Consider the following 16,363-nt stretch of genomic DNA (forward strand, 5'->3'; position numbering starts at 1 on the left):
CTAATGTACTGAACTCCTACAATTTGCACAACATTTGCCACACTCTACATTAATTTACTAGAAATTCTTGGCTTGATAGAGCGATTGTTTGTGTTGAAACTACCTCTGTCCTGAAAAGAGCAATTCTAAAGTGGTGCAGGGTACTTAGTACCTGATGAAAGTGAAACTTTCATACAGTAAACCCAGAGATAGACATCCCTATTCAAAGTCCTTCTTCAGACACTTAACTCTTTTAGACAGCACCATGCAAATGAGAGGAGCTAATCAATTACTGTAGAATTTAATTGAATGCCTCCTGGGCTGGACTAGTATAAAACTACAACAACAACACAGTAATAAAAAACCTGGAGAAAGTTCTCTAAGTTGTCTGGTTCACAGAAAATCATAACCAACTCTACATTTACTGGTGGCAATCGACTTTATTGTTTGTGTTGACATTAAAGTATATCAAGCCTAATTAATTAATCCCCTTTAATTTTGAATATCTTAATACTTTTACCCTTGTCCCAAATATCAGAGAAAAGTATTAAAATGTGCTTAGTTAGTTATTAATGAAATATGTACTGACTCTGGTGTACAACTTCAAATATATTAGGCAATGAATCAATAAAATCATTTGGCAAATGAAGTGTATAATCTTCACAGAAGGCTTTAAAAAATTATATGAATTTAGAAAATTTATTTTTCTCAGGCTTGCCACTATGGCAGACCTGTACAACTTGTAAACTTCTTCACACTACAGATAGGTTAGACTAGAGAGACTGACGATGATTGGTTGCTGTGGGTCATGTGACAAATGGGAGAGTGGGCAGTGGCAACAGTTTTCACTGGCCACCTCAAATCTTTGGTTAGCTGGCTGGTGGACCATATGTTATGCAGGCCTCCTCTATGGATAGTTCTATAATACTTTTATAAGTGAAAGGCTACCACGTTCTGCTCCAAAACACTAGAAGAACTTTTGACAAAAAAAACCCAACTCTATTTAAATCACATATTTATAGCTTTTGATCAAATATTCATATTCTAAAAAAAGGAAAACAATTCAGACAAGAATCATTAGTGTACTGTTATCAAATCAGAAGATCTGAGAAGAAAAGAAAAATCCTAATAGGAGATATTCAGAGTGCAAGAATAAAATATTCTTATATTCTAAGGCACCATCCTTATCATTAAAAAAGACCATCCCCTGGAGTATAAACAGAGTCGGTTCTGGTAGATGACATGAAAGTTCTGGAGCCTGCTTCCAGTTCAAATATGGAACAAAAGTCTTGCTAATCGAGATGATAAAGTGATCCCCTCATTTTCTGCTGAGTTGGAGGAGCCTTTGACTCAGTGGACCTTTTAAAAGGAATGACAGCTTGAAATGTCTCTTTTGCTTCCACTCTCCCATACAGCAAGTAGTATACTCTACCTTTAGATTCTTAGTGGGGCTTGTGAGGGAAACAGATATTCTGTGGCCACTCCCACATGGAATATGGATCCAGCTAGGCAAACCTGTCTGGGAGTCCTTGGACTCCTTTTGTGCTTTTTCTTTCCTTTCCTGAGTAGGATACTAAACACTTTTCTTGAGTTTTCCAAGCTTGGAGGAGACCTACGGAGTTTTTACAGAGGTCACATGGAGTTAGAGCTGACTATTGGCCTGGGGAGAAGTCAAGCACTGGATTACCAACAAGAGGATTGACCCAAGCCTGGTTGTTTTTTACAACAGACACACGCTAAGAGTTGTTTAGATATGCAAGGCCAACATAAAATAATTAAGGAAATTGCTTTACGTTGGGATCAAACTTAGATAGTCTCCTAGTAGACTGAATAGCGATTATAAGTTAAATTACATAATTCCATTTTAAGTTGGTTTTGGGTTTTTTTGGTCAAATACGTGCTTGTGAATATTCTGTGTTTATCATTTTATTTGAGTGTAGGAATAAAATACCTGTACCAGTCAGTCAGTCAACAAGCATTTATTGAGCCACTTACTATGTGGTAGGCACTCTGATATATACTGAAGATATAAATGCAAGTAATAAGAAAGACAGTTTCTGTTCTAAAAGAGTTTACATTCTAATGGCGGAAGACAACACATGAAAGGAGGTAAAAAATGAGAGAGAGAAGAAGGAGGCACATGGGAAGAACTCACCAAAGGAAGTTCTTCTGATTTGTAATATACATGGACTGTCCTCTTACTTTTTCCTTTGGGAGACTTTAGACATGAACCTAAATCTAATCTTTAAATAATCTGTCCACAGGGTACTATTGTGCAGGTTTAATGAACTTATGGAAGTGAGAAAAGGGATTCCAGAACCCTTCTCACAGTTGTCCAGGGTACTCCCAGGGCTGAACCTGATCCAAACTACATGCCTGGGTCTAGAATACAGGGCCCTCCTGGTGAAAAAAGGAGCGGACCCAGGACCCATCCCATGTGGGCCAAGCAGCGGTTTCTCAAGGTTATCCGAGTCCCAATGAATGGAACATTATGATATCTGATATATGTGGAAAAAACAGTTTACAAATGAAAATATATCCAACCGAGATTATCATGAGAAGAGACCTGGATATGTTACCCAATTGAAAAAGGAACTAATTTCTAAGTTAACTAAAAAATTGAAACTAAAAAGCTTGATTGTATCCACTGCCGATACTATTGCACAGAACTGGCTACATATTCTTTTAAAACTACAAAGAACATGGTTACTTCAGTGGAACTGCGATGGCATCAATACGGATATTTTCTTCAATAGAGAACACAGCAGCCTGTCCATGCCTTCCCTTCCTGTGAAATCCTTATCCATGTTCTACAATAAATCCACCACAGAGGATCTAATAACATGCTAGAGGCTTTCCTCTAGATTTATTATCTTAGTTCTTGAGTACCAAACCAACATTTGGGTTGTCCAGCTTTTACTCAACATTGTTTGATTTTGCTCTGGAATGGCCCACTTCTTCTGGTCACATATTGCCTAAATGACATCTTTTATGCCACTTTTTTGTCAGTAGGTCATTTCTGGTAACATATTGCAACCCATTTTAGGTCAACAGTCCTTTTTATTCTTTGGAAATTGTGGTATTACAAGATTTGCAACCAAAACCGTAACAAAAATAACTCCCATTTCTAAAGTGCTTTAAGGTTTCAAAATACCTTCCACACAATAATACTGTGAGGTATGTAGTATTTACTTAGATATTTCTATGGTTCTATGATCTCACTGATGTGGGTACTTCCTAGAATGATGCAGCCTGCAGCCTATCCATGCCTGCCTATTCTTTGTGACTCTTATCTATATCTTCTCCTAAATTCACCTCACATATCTCCACTCAGTGCTGGGGTCTCTCCCCTATTGACTTTGTGCAGATAGCAAGAGACCACACAGGCTATCCATCAGTTAACATTTCCCCTCAACTCCATTAGTCCATCTCTTTTTCTAGTCAGATATTTTAGTGATGCCATCTTTTATACAGCTTATTAAATACAATTCCTTGTTTATAATGTGCTGCACCCTTCTCATTTCCAACCATGTATCCCTACTGCCCTTTAGGCAAGCCTCAGCTTTTGAAAATGTGATATTCTATAACTCACAGCATATAATGTGGCGTTAAAAGATGGGAATTTGTTTGAGGAAGACAATAGGGGTCATTAAGAGAACTGTGCAATTTCCCAAAAATAATTTGTTCTCCTCCTCTTGCTCAATCCTGAGTCTACTTAATTGGCCATCTACTTTGCTTCTCCAAGATTTAAGTGCTGAAAGACAAATCCTTTGAAATGTTCTGTCCATTATACTCTGGACAACAACCAATTTTCATTTATTTGGTTTTGTGCTGTATAGACAGTCAGACCTAATTTATGAGAGTGATTATGGATCTCATTTTGAGTGGGTCTCATGTGTTATGGAGTTTGATGCAATCAGTTAAACATAAGCTACCAACAAGAACATATGGAGGACTTTGCCATCTATAGGGAATCCCTCTTTCATTTATACTTCATGTTGGATACATATATTTTAAGATGCTTATGTGACATCGAGGTAGAGAGGTGTGGCAATCAGGTACTAATGAAAGACAAGAATTCAGGCAAGATAAAGACTGAATACAGATTAGGAGTCATCTTTATAGCAATGATAACTGAATTTATGCAAGTTGGTTAAATAACAGAAAGTATACAGAAAGGAGAAGAGGAAAGAATTCAATAGAAGCTGGGACAGACCTTTGAAGGATGCCAATGATCATTATCAGGATAATAATACCAGAAATAATTGCTAGCATTTATATAGCACTTTAAGGTTTGCAAAGGACTTTACATAAGCTATTTCATTAGATCCTCATGACAACCCTGTAAAGTAGGTTTGTGACAGAATCATGACTAGAAATCAGATCTTCTGACCTGAAAGCTTTCCCCACTATATCTTCTAATTTTGGCCTTACACTGCAGGGGTGTGTGTGTGCATGTACATGCATGTATGTGTGTGTGTGTGTGTGTGTGAGAGAGAGAGAGAGAAAGAGAGAGAGAGAGAGAGAGAGAGAGAGAGAGAGAGAGAGAGAGAGAGACAGAGACAGAGAGAGACAGAGAGAGACAGAGAGAGAGACAGAGACACCAAAACAAAGAAATATTTAAAGAACAGGTTGATCACCTAAGGAGACTTCTGCTCTATTACTGAGCTGGTGATACTCTTAGGATCTCCACTCCTAAGGATTCAAACTTAGCCTTTTCTTTAAGCCATATTGTAAGTACAAATTCTTACAGATTTAAACTCTTCTTATTGCTCTTATTAAAAAGCAAAATGTAAAAAGCCAGACAGCTTTTCTAATTTCCCCAAGGAATAAAATCTCAATGTCTGTGCCCTGTCCTTCGTGGTTGGAATTCATTCTTTCCTCATCTCTTCTACTTACAATCAACTGTTTCCATCCAAGACTCCTTCCTTCAGCTACATGAAAGCTCTTCTGATCTCCTGAGCTGGTAGTGCCTTCCTCTCAAAAATTACCTTGTATATTTTGTACCTAATTGCATATGTACATGCTGCCTCCTTATCCCCTAAATTTTAAGCTTCTTGAGGGAGACGAGTGTTTCATTTTTGTCTCTGAATCCCCAGTGCCTGTTACAAAGCCTGGCACACAGTAGATGCTTAATAAATGTTTGCTGAGGATCTAAGACATCCCCAAAAGTCTCATGATGGAAAATGCTATCCACATCCAGAGAAAGAACTATGGAGTTGGAATGCAGATCAAAGTATACTATTTGCTCTTTTTTCTTTCCTTTTGTTTTGTTTTGTTTCTTCTTTTTTGTGGTTCATCCTATGGGTTCTAATTCTTCTTTACAACATGACTAATGTGAAAATATGTTTAACAGGAATGTATATGTAGAGCCTATATCAGATTGAACGCAGTCTTGGGGAGGGAGGTGGAGAGGAAGGGAGTGAAAATTTAAAACTCAAAAGCTTATGGAAGTGATTGTTGAAAACTAAAAATAAATAAATTAATTTAAAAAAAGGAAAAATATGATTGAACAATTTAGCTATAGATTTATCAATTTTGTCAGTGTTTTCACACAGCCTTATTTTAGTCTTATTAATAGTATATTCTTTTTGTTTTCTACTTTATTTCTCATCTACTTTTTCACTTTTCTTCACTGAGGATTATTTTCATTTTACTTAATACTCGATTTTATAAGGTCTTAAATTGAAAACACTACATCTATCCATTCTTTTTTTCTATTTCATGATGTAAATTTTAGACAAATACTTTTTCCCTTTGAGAACTGTTTTAGCCGTATCCTAGAAGTATCTTGTTTTATCAGTATCATTATCTTTCACAGTTTCCCTAATATATTCTTCTACTTATTCACTATTAAAATTGTCATTACTAAGTCTCTATTTAGTCTTAAATCTTTTGCTTATATTCCCTGTACTTATTGCTATTTATTATTGATCTGTAAAAGATCTCAATTCATCAACAAACATATTAAATACCTACTATGTGCTATGTACTGTGCTAAGTACTGTGGATATAAAAAGACAGCTTCTGCCCTCAAGGAGTTTACAGTCTAATGGAGGAGACAACATTCAAACAAAAATATATACAAAGAAAGTTATATACAGCATAAATAGGAAATGATTAACCAAGGAAAAACATTGGAATTAAGAGGGATTGGAAAAGGCTTCCAGGAAAAGATGGGATTTTAGTTGGGACTTAAAGGACACCGGGAAGCTCAGCAAGCAGAAGGAAGGAGGGAGAGCATTCTAGGCATGGAAGACCATCAGAGAAAATGCCTGGAGTCGAGATGGAATATCTTATTTGTGTAATAGCCAGGAGGCCAGTGTCAGATATGGTTGGTATCTTTGTTTTTTACATTAATTTATAATTTCTCACTTCCATTTTTGTAATGGTATCCCAGGTCCTAGGAAACAGATATATTCTTTAATGTTCCCAATCAGTGATGACATACGTCTTTCACTTTTAACTTCTTGAACAGTTTGTATAGTTCTAGATTTTCCTATAATTTTTATAAACTATTCAACTTTACCTTTATGAATTTGGATGCTATGCCATTTGGTGCACATATGTGTTGCATTGAAATTGGTTCATTGTCTATAGTCACTGTAAGAATAATATATTTTCAAACAGGGGACTAAATAACTCAATCTTAAAGAAATGGTTTGTATTCCTCATTACTTCTCTTTCCTTTGAGTAATATGTTGAATTTTATTTTCTAAGACATGGGTGATACCTGTTGGTTTCCCTATTTAAATAACTTACTTTGGTTTCTTTACTCTCTCTGAAGGTAAGCCTCATGAATTCCTTATGGTAGTAAAATTACTAGATTACCAGGTTAGAATTCTCCCTTCTATCCCATGTCTATATTGCCTCATTTGTATATTTTACCCCTCTCCTCCCTTTTTCTGCTATATACCATTTCCTGAGGGAACCAAAGCAGTGTTGTGTGGCAGCTCTCATTCTGGTGTCTTATAGCTTTCAATCTCCATTCCCAAGATTATTTTCTGCTACCAATGTGTAATAGTGGATAGGATATTGGACTTGGAGTCAGGAAGACTTAGATGAAAGCCCACTTCCTACTGACTAGCCATTGAAACCTGGGCTAGTCACTTAAGTGTCTGGGGCTCAGTTTTCTCATATATCAAATGAGGGGGTTAGACTCATTGGCCTCTAAGGCTTTTTTCTAGCTCTAAATTTATGACCTTAAGGTATTTCATTCTATGTCTCTGCTAGCACTCTGGTGTTAGCTACGCTTTGGGGTTTTATACATCTGTTGGCATAGGATATTGTCTAGGGAAATAGAAGCTTTTCTCAGAAATGGCCATCTCATGTTGTGCAAAGCTCCCCTGAATGAAATCCCTTATAAAGTTCCAGTCTCAAAACGCAGACACAACCTTCTTCCACATGTGAATGTTCAGTGGTACCCTTTTCCCTCCTGGGACAAGTTTCCCTTCTACTACACCACATGAGGCAAGGTTGAAGATACTAGGACTGTTTAGCCTGGACAATAGAAGACTTTGAAAACAACAACAACAAAAAACCACAACTGTTTTCAAATGTCTTAGAGGCTTTTACTTGCAAGAGAATTTAGACTTATTCTATTTGGCCCTACAGTAGAAATTGCCAAGAGGTAAATCTATTTGGCCCCAGAGTAGAAGTTGCAAAAAGGTAAATTTAGGTTTGATATAATTAAGATCTTCCTAAAAGTCAGAGTTAACCAAAAGTGGGACAGACTACTTCAAATGGTAGCCAGTTTTCTGTCAGTGGAGGTATTCAAATAAAGGGTGGATGACCATATCATGTATGTCTGAGAGGCAATTCTTTTCAGGCATGAGCTGGACTAGATGGCTATTTAATTCCCTTCCAATTTTGAAATTCTGTGATTCTGCTTCAAGGTTTGCTAACTACTTTACATATGTGATCTCATTTAAGTCTTACCACAACCCTGTGAGCTAAGAACTATTGGTATTATGCTCCCTATTTATTTTATTTATTTATTTTTGCTAGGCAATGGGATTAAGTGACTTGTCCAGGGTCACACAGCTAGTAAGTGTCAAGTGTCTGAGGCCAGATTTGAACTAAGGTCCTCCTGACTCCATGGCCAGTGCTCTACCCACTGAGCCACCTAGCTGCCCCTATGCTTCCTATTTTATAGATGAAGAAACTGAGGTTCAGAAGCTTAAGTGGCTTGTCCAGGGTTGTACAGTTTGTAAATGTTGAAGGTGGGATGAAAGCCAGGGTTTATCTTCTCTCTAAAGGAACTACACCTTCCCAAGTCCTATCTACTAATCCAACTGCCTCTCTTCTATTTGTTGACAAAACTATCTCAGGTCACCAGTATGTATCATGGTCTACTCAACAAAATGCTATGTAAATAAAGCCACATTTTAATTGCAGGAGAACATTCCATTTCAAAGGCTCATGACAAACCTTTCTGGAAGTGAAAGAATACCTTATGTTTAAAGTTGGGTTCGCAATATGTGCTGCCTTAATCACATTACACTTTTATAAAGTATGATATGTATGATTTATACATCACAAGCTGAGGGGGAGAAAAGGGAAAGACCCCACTGTATTAACCATGTCCTTACCACAATATCCCTTAGGCTTCTAGTTTCTCTGATGTGTAACATACTCATGGCTTTTAGCAGGTCAATAAGCCCAAGAAAATTATGAGAACTACTGACTCAGTTGCTAGTCACAAAAATCTTTGTGAAAATATGGACATTTTCATGGGTAATTTTTGGTTGCAAGAGGTTTCCTAGGAAACAAAGTCTGAATTCTCTTTTGTTTTCCAGAATTAAAAGACAATAAATTTAATATTGAATAGACATTTCTTAGATATCTATTAAGAACAAGATAATATGCTGAATAATAGTAAGCACACAAAAATAATAAGACACTAAAGGAACTTACAACTTAGCCAAAGAAATAATACAGAGAAAATTATGTAATGCACAAGAAAATTTCAAACTATGTATGTTAGTTTTTTACATATTTTTTTTCACTCATTCAACAAACATTTGTCCAGTGTCTACTCTGTGGAATTCATTGTGCTAAATGCTGGGGAGTAGGGGAGAAGTTACACAGATAAATAAGATACAGTCATTGCTGTCAAGAAATTTACAATCTAGGGGTGTAAGAGGAAAGGATAGGGTGGGGATCAAGGAAGACTTTATGGGATGGATGGTATTTAACCTGGGCCTGGAAGAATAGATAGCATATCAAAATGCAAATGAGAATGGGGGAGAGGAAACTCAAGGCATAGCGAAAGCAAAAGAAAAGAGATAGGGAGGTGGGATGCTTTCAGGGGGTAGGAGTAATCTGGGAGATTAGAAACAGATTTTGAACACCACCAAGAGGCAGTATGGTGTGTTGTGACTTAAAATCACGATGACTCTAAGTGAGAAATCTGTCCCGGAGACTTATTAGTCTGTGACCCTGGGCAAATCACTTAACTTTTCTGAACAACAGTTTCCTTATCTGTAAAATAGGGGTTATAACAATAGTATCTATTTAACAAGATTGTTGTGAGCACTTTAGTTAAACTGTGAAGGAGGCTACAGATGTCAGGAAAGGGAGTTGAGATGGGGAGTACAATTCTAGGCATGGGAGAAACCCTGTGCAAAGACATTGAGATGAAAGACAGATGCATGGGGGCAGGGAAGGGCAAGCAGGCCACTCTGAATAGATTTTAGAGTTTAAGAAGGAGAGCAATATATAAAGAGTTGAGAAAGATAGGATGGATACAGATGACGAAGAAAATTAAATGCTCAACAGAAGATTTTTTATCTGATCCTAGAGGCATGATCTACCCTCCTCCCAAATACTACTCCCTCAAATTAGTCTTTTTTAATAAATTTTTAAATCTACTTTATCTTCTATTTCATGTTGTTTCCTCCACAACACAACATAAGCTTCTTGAAGACAAGAACTGTTGTTTTTGTTGTCGTATCCCAGGGTTTTGAAGTTTCTAGACAACAGAAGTCACTTAATAAATGCCTGTTGTTCACATCAAGTAATAAAGATTATGCGAACCTTAAAGCACTACCATTATGATCACTGTTGTCATCATTATGATCATTATCACTATCACCATTAGTATTACCATAGCAAGAAGTCTTAATTTTTATTTGATGGGCAGTGGCTCCCCACTATCACTACATAGCAAAGAAAGGTAATCAGACCTGTTCACCAGGAAGACTAGTCTGGCATTGGTGTGTAGGTGAGATTGGACTGGGAAAGAATGCCAGTGGGAGGAGCCATTAGGAGACTGCTTCAATAGTTCAAGCCAGAGTTAATTACAGCCTAAATTAAGGTTGTAAAGGTAAGAGTGTTAGGAAATTGGATGTGAGAAACATACTGTAGGTAGAATAATCAGTACTAAGTGACTGACTATGGAATGAAGGAATGAGAAGAGTCAAAGATGACTTTGAAGTTCATAGAGATGATGACATTGGAGAGAGAAGCAAGAGTCATAACAGAGTTTTCAACCTGGTAGGACCTCCCAGAGCTTTGTGTTTCCTAAGAACATTAGGTCATCCTGATGTTATAATGAGATATCAGAATAAAATTTAGTGGAAGTTCGTATCTAAAAAATTTAGAATAATCCCATGTTTCAGATGTGGCATGATTATTTGATTGCTGGTTTGAAGAGAGGTCATCCAAAAGTATATTTATTGAACCTGTACAACAAATACAATCTCAAATACTTCAAGATTTTTCATTTAAAGGCAAATTTATTTCTATAAAACAATTTATTTCCAAGTAAGTATTTTCAGATGAAAAGTACCCTTGGTTTTCAGATGATAGTTATTTATTTATATCCAAGCAGACACATCATAAAATATTCATTTTCAATATCATATTTTAAAAACAAAGATAACAGTCTATAGTAAAGGGAATCATGTTTCATAAGATCATTGATTTTTAAATGTTTTACCTGCTAAATGAAGCTAAATTAATAATTTAGCTTGCTCTAAAATGCCACAATCAATATAACAGCTTTTAACTCAACTGAAGAAAAATACTGTAGAAGACATAATAAGACATCTCATAAATAGACTCCATTCTTATTTTGTTTCAGAGAAATTAAACTAGCAAGTTTTTATACAGAAAAGGGAGTAGTTATGAACATATAATATACAAAAAATAACTGCAATGATCACTTTAGCAAAAACCCTTGGAGTTGTAAGTTGTAGAATGAGAAAGAAAGACACATGATAGCCATGAAGTATGTATCTTGTACCCATAGTGATGTGATAAACATTACAATTCAATCCATCCCCAATTGATAAATGGTCAAAGGATATGAATAGGCAGTTTTCAGATGAAGAAATTAAAACTATCTATAGTCATATAAAAATGCTCTAAATCACTACTGATTATAGGAATGCACATCAAAACAACTCTGAGGTACCACATCACACCTATCAGATTGGATAACACGACAAAACAGGAAAATGATAAATGCTGGAGAAGATGTGGGAAAATTGGAACATTAATGCATTGTTGGTGGAGTTGTGAACTGATCCAACCATTTTGGAGAACAATTTGGAACTATGCCCTAAGGGCTATAAAAATGTGCATACTCTGACCCAGCAATAGCACTTCTAGGTTTGTATCCCAAAGAGATCACAAAAATGGGGAAAGGACCCATATGTACAAACATATTTGTAGCAGCTCTTTCTGTGGTGGCAAAGAATTGGAAATTGAGGGGGATGCCCATCAATCGGGGAATGGCTGAACAAGTTGTGGTATATGAACATAATGGAATACTGTTTTGTTATAAGAAATGATGAACAAATCCACATCCAAAGAAAGAACCATGGAGTTTGAATGCAGATTGAAGCATACTATTTGCTATTTTTTATCTTCTGTTTTGTTTTGTTTTCTCTTTATTGTGGTTCCTCCTATTGGTTCTAATTCTTCCTTACAACATCACTAATGTGAAAATATGTTCAGTAGGAATGTATATATATATATATATAGCCTATATCAGATTGTGTGCCACCTTGGGGAGGGAAGTAGGGAGGGAGGAGAAGAAAAATTTTAAACTCAAAAGCTTATGGAAGTGATTGCTGATAAGTCAAAATTAATTAATTAAAAAAAAAAGAAATGATGAGCAAACAGACTTCAGAAAAACCTGGAAAGACTTGTATGGACTGATGCTGACTGAAGTGAGCCGAACCAAAAGAATGTTGTACATAGTAACAGCCACATTATGTGATGACTAACTTTGATAGACATAGTGCTTCTCAGCAATGCAAGGATCTAAGACATCTCCAAAAGTCTCATGATGGAAAATGCTATCCACATCCAGAGAAAGAACTATGGAGTTGGAATGCAGATCGAAGCATACTGTTTGCTCTTTCTTTACTTCTGTTTTGTTTTGTTTCTTCTTTCTTGTGGTTCCTCCTATCGGTTCTAATTCTTCTTTACAACATGACTAATGTGAAAATATATGTAATAGGAATATATATGTAGAATCTATATCAGATTGAACACCGTCTTGGGGAGGGAGGCAGGGAGTGGGAGAGAAAATTTAAAACTCAAAAGCTTATGGAAGTGATTGTTGAAAACTAAAAATAAATAAATTAATCAAAAACATTTTTTAAGGCAATTGGAGTGAAGTAACTTGCCCAGGGTTACACAGCTAGTAAGTGTCAAGTGTTTGGTCTGAGGCCGGATGTGAACTCAGGTCCTCCTGACTTCAGGGCTGGTGCTCTATCTACTGTTCCACCTAGCTGCCCCCAAATTAATTAAAATTTTAAAAAAATCAATCTAATCCATCATTGGAATCTTCCCTTAAAGTAAAATTAATGAAGGGGAGACAACAGATATGTGATCAAGCAGCACAGGAGCAAATAATGCTTTGGTTACTTTCTTTTGTGTGCCTCCAACTACATTTTCAACCTTCTGTCCTGACTGTAAAATCTGTGTTGTGCTGTGAGGTGTCATTTTTGAAAACACACACACACACACACACACACACACACACACACACACACACACACTCCCCAATAACAACAAACAATGCAGAATGATGAAGTCTTTTTCTCCAAACATCTCAACTACCCTAAATATCTTCAACTTCTAAATCTGTCTACCGTGCATATTTACTGTTTAAATTCTGCACAAGAACTTTCTAACATAGAATGTGACTCACTAAGAACTACACAGAATCTCAAAGCTGGAAGCGATCTAAGAGACCACTAAGTCCAAATTGTATCTGAGAAAAAATCCAGTCTATACCATCTCCAGCGAAGACCTCTAATGTCAGTGAAATCACAAAATGCCAAGGCAGTCCATCCCACTATTTGCTGTTACTGTTTAGTCATTCAGTTGTCTCTGACTCTGTGAACCCTGGACCACAGCACGCTCTATCCTTTAATCCTCTATGATCTCTCCAAGTCTGTCCAAGTTCATGTTCATTGTTTCCGTGACGCTATCTATCTCCTTCTTCATCATCCACTTCTCCTTTTGCCTTCAATCCTTCTCAACATCAAGGTCTTTTCCAGTACCATCTTCTCATTATGTAGCCATAGCATTTAAGCTTCAGCTTCAGTATCTGATCTTCCAGTGAATAGCCTGAATGAATTTCTTTAAGTACTGACTAATTTGATATCCTTGCTGTCCAAGGGACTCTCAAAATTGTCCAGCACCATAATTCAAAAGCATTGATTATGTGATGCTTAGCTTTCCTTACAGTTCAACTCTCACAGCCATACACTGGTAATGGAAAAAAACCAAACCAAACCAAACCAAACCACAGCTTTGACTATATGTACCTGTGTTAGCAAGGTGATGTCTCTGCTTTTTAGTATGTTGTACAGATTTGCCATAGCTTTCCTTCCACAGAGCAAGTGTCTTTTTTTTACTTTTCTTTTTTTAAAATTTTATTAATTTATTTTGATTTATCAATAATCACTTCCATATGCTTTCGAGTTTAAAATTTTTCTCCCTCTTCCTCCCCACCACCCTCCCCAAGACGACGCACAATCTGATATAGGTTATACATTTACATTCCTATTAAACATATTTTCACATTAGTGGTGTTGTAACTAAAAATTAATACCAATAGGAGGAACTGTCACAAAGAGGAAACAGAACTCAAGAGAAGAGAAAAAAATAGCAATTCAACTTTCATAGTTCTTTCTTTGGATGTGGATAGCATTTTCCATCACGAGGCCTCTGGAGATATCTTAGTCCTTCTATTGCTGGGAAGGGTTAAGTTTATCAATATTAGTCATCGAACAACATGGCTATTATTGTGTACAACGTTCTCTTGGTTCTGCTCATTTCACTTAGCATCAGACCATACAAGTCTTTCCACGTTTTTCTGAAGTCAGCCTGTTCATCATTTCTTATAGCACAATAGTATTCCATTACGTTCATATACCACAACTTGCTCCACCATTCCTCAATTGACAGGCATTCCCTCAATTTCCAATTCTTTGCCACCACAAAAAGAGCTGCTATGTATATTTTTGTACATGTGGGTCCTTTTTCAATTTGTATGATCTCTTTGGGACATAGCCCTAGAAGTGCTATATTTTTATAGCCCTTTGGGCATAGTTCCAAATTGCCCTCCAGAATGATTAGATCAGTTCACAACTCCACCAACAATGCATTAGTGTTCCAATTTTCCCACATCTTCTCCAACATTTATCATTTTCCTATTTTGTCATGTTGGCCAATCTGATAGGTGTGATGTGGTGCAAGTGTCTTTTAACTTCATAGCTGAAGTCACCATCTGCAGTGATCTTTGAACCCAAGAATATAAATAAAACCTGTCACTGCTTTCATTTCTTTTCCTTCTCTGTTTGCCAGGAAGTGATAGGATTAGTTGCCAATATCTTAGTTTTTTTATGTTAAGCCCTCTTTCACCCTCATCAAGAGGCTTCTTAATTCTTTTTTACTTTCTGCCATCAGAGTGGTATCAACAGCATATCTAAGATTGCTGATATTTTTCCTGGCAATTTTAATTCCAGCTTTTGATTCATTTAACCTGGCATTTGTCATGATATATTCTACATATAAGTTAAGCAAATAAGGAGATAATATACAGTCTTGTTGTATTCCTGTTCCAATCTCAAATCAATCAGTTGTTCCATGTTCAGTTCTATTAGACAGCTGTAATTTTTAGGAAGGTTTTATTTATATTGAGGTGATATCTGCCTCTATGAAACTTCTATGAATTGTTATTCATTATGACCTCTGGACCAAGCAAACAGGTCCAGAGTGATAGCCCTTTAAGTGCTTCCAAGTGATGGCCTTAAGTACTTAAAAAGAGTTATTATCTGCCTCCTGAGTTTTCTTTTCTTGAGGCTAAATATCTCCAGTCCATTCAACTCCCTTCAACTCTCAAGGCTATTCATGGTCCTGGTGGTCCCATACCAAATATTCTGTAGTTTTTCAATACTCTTCCTAAAACAGGGCAACCTAGAACTTAATATAGTACTTTATATATAGTCTGATCAGGTTAGAAAACTAGCATCCTTTCAAATTCTAGATACTATTTATCTCACTACAGGCTAAGATTCTACTACTATCTGTAAATAAATGAATGCCAACTTATACCTGTTGTGGACAAAACCCAGGGGTAAAACCACCCTTTCAATTCTGCTGCAGGGATTCCTTTCCTCTCAGACTCACTGCCCAAGTTTGTAATTCCTCTCCCCCTGACCCCCAATCCTTTCATCTAGAAATAAGCAAAGAATCTGTTTTTAGGTTTGTTTTTCTTTAAGAGGTAATGTTACTAGAAACTATAGGAAAACACAGAGTGGATAAAAATAAAAATTTATAAAGGTACAAGAAAATTAGAAATTTGGTTATAACAATCATTCCTGCTGGTCTTCAATGAAGTGTGAATGAAGCTAGAACATCCTTTTTTTTTTGAAACCTCTTGGTTTTAATCTTGATCAGCATTTACAAAAATACCATCATTAAGATAACTGTAGCTTACATACCAATTTATCTTGGCAGGGAAATTCTACAAATAATTCAACAAGACAATCCAATTAAACCATTATGTACTGTTATATTTGCTAACTTTGAGGCAAATGTGGATATAGGAGAAGCTATGTAGCAAAAAGAATATTGGAAAATATGATTCAATGGCAAGAATTCTGAAAAGGCTAAAGGCATGTAGAGAACAAATATGTAGTTTCATAACTACATATCATGAAAATTTTCTTTAGTTGAAGTTGGGAGGCAGTAGACACGAGAATCCCAGAAAACTATCACAAAAACTAAGTATTTTTTAATAGGCAAGAAATGATTGGTTACTGATGTGAGAGTCATTTCAAAATCAATTGTCTGTATAGATAGATAATAGGTTTGTGAAATTTGGGATACCATAATATATAGGAGGAAATAAAAC

At 36.3% G+C, this 16,363-nt stretch overlaps 1 protein-coding gene across 4 annotated transcripts in view; it reads right to left on the reverse strand.

The window, feature by feature from the left end:
• Positions 1 to 16,363, reverse strand: part of RNF180 (ring finger protein 180) — a 221,042-nt gene that overhangs the window by 96,377 nt on the left and 108,302 nt on the right. The gene's annotated exons all lie outside the window — the stretch shown is intronic.

The sequence above is a fragment of the Phascolarctos cinereus genome, unplaced genomic scaffold, assembly GCF_003287225.1.
Source record: "Phascolarctos cinereus isolate Bilbo 61053 unplaced genomic scaffold, phaCin_HiC Scaffold_4;HRSCAF=312, whole genome shotgun sequence".
NCBI classification, from domain to species: domain Eukaryota; kingdom Metazoa; phylum Chordata; class Mammalia; order Diprotodontia; family Phascolarctidae; genus Phascolarctos; species Phascolarctos cinereus.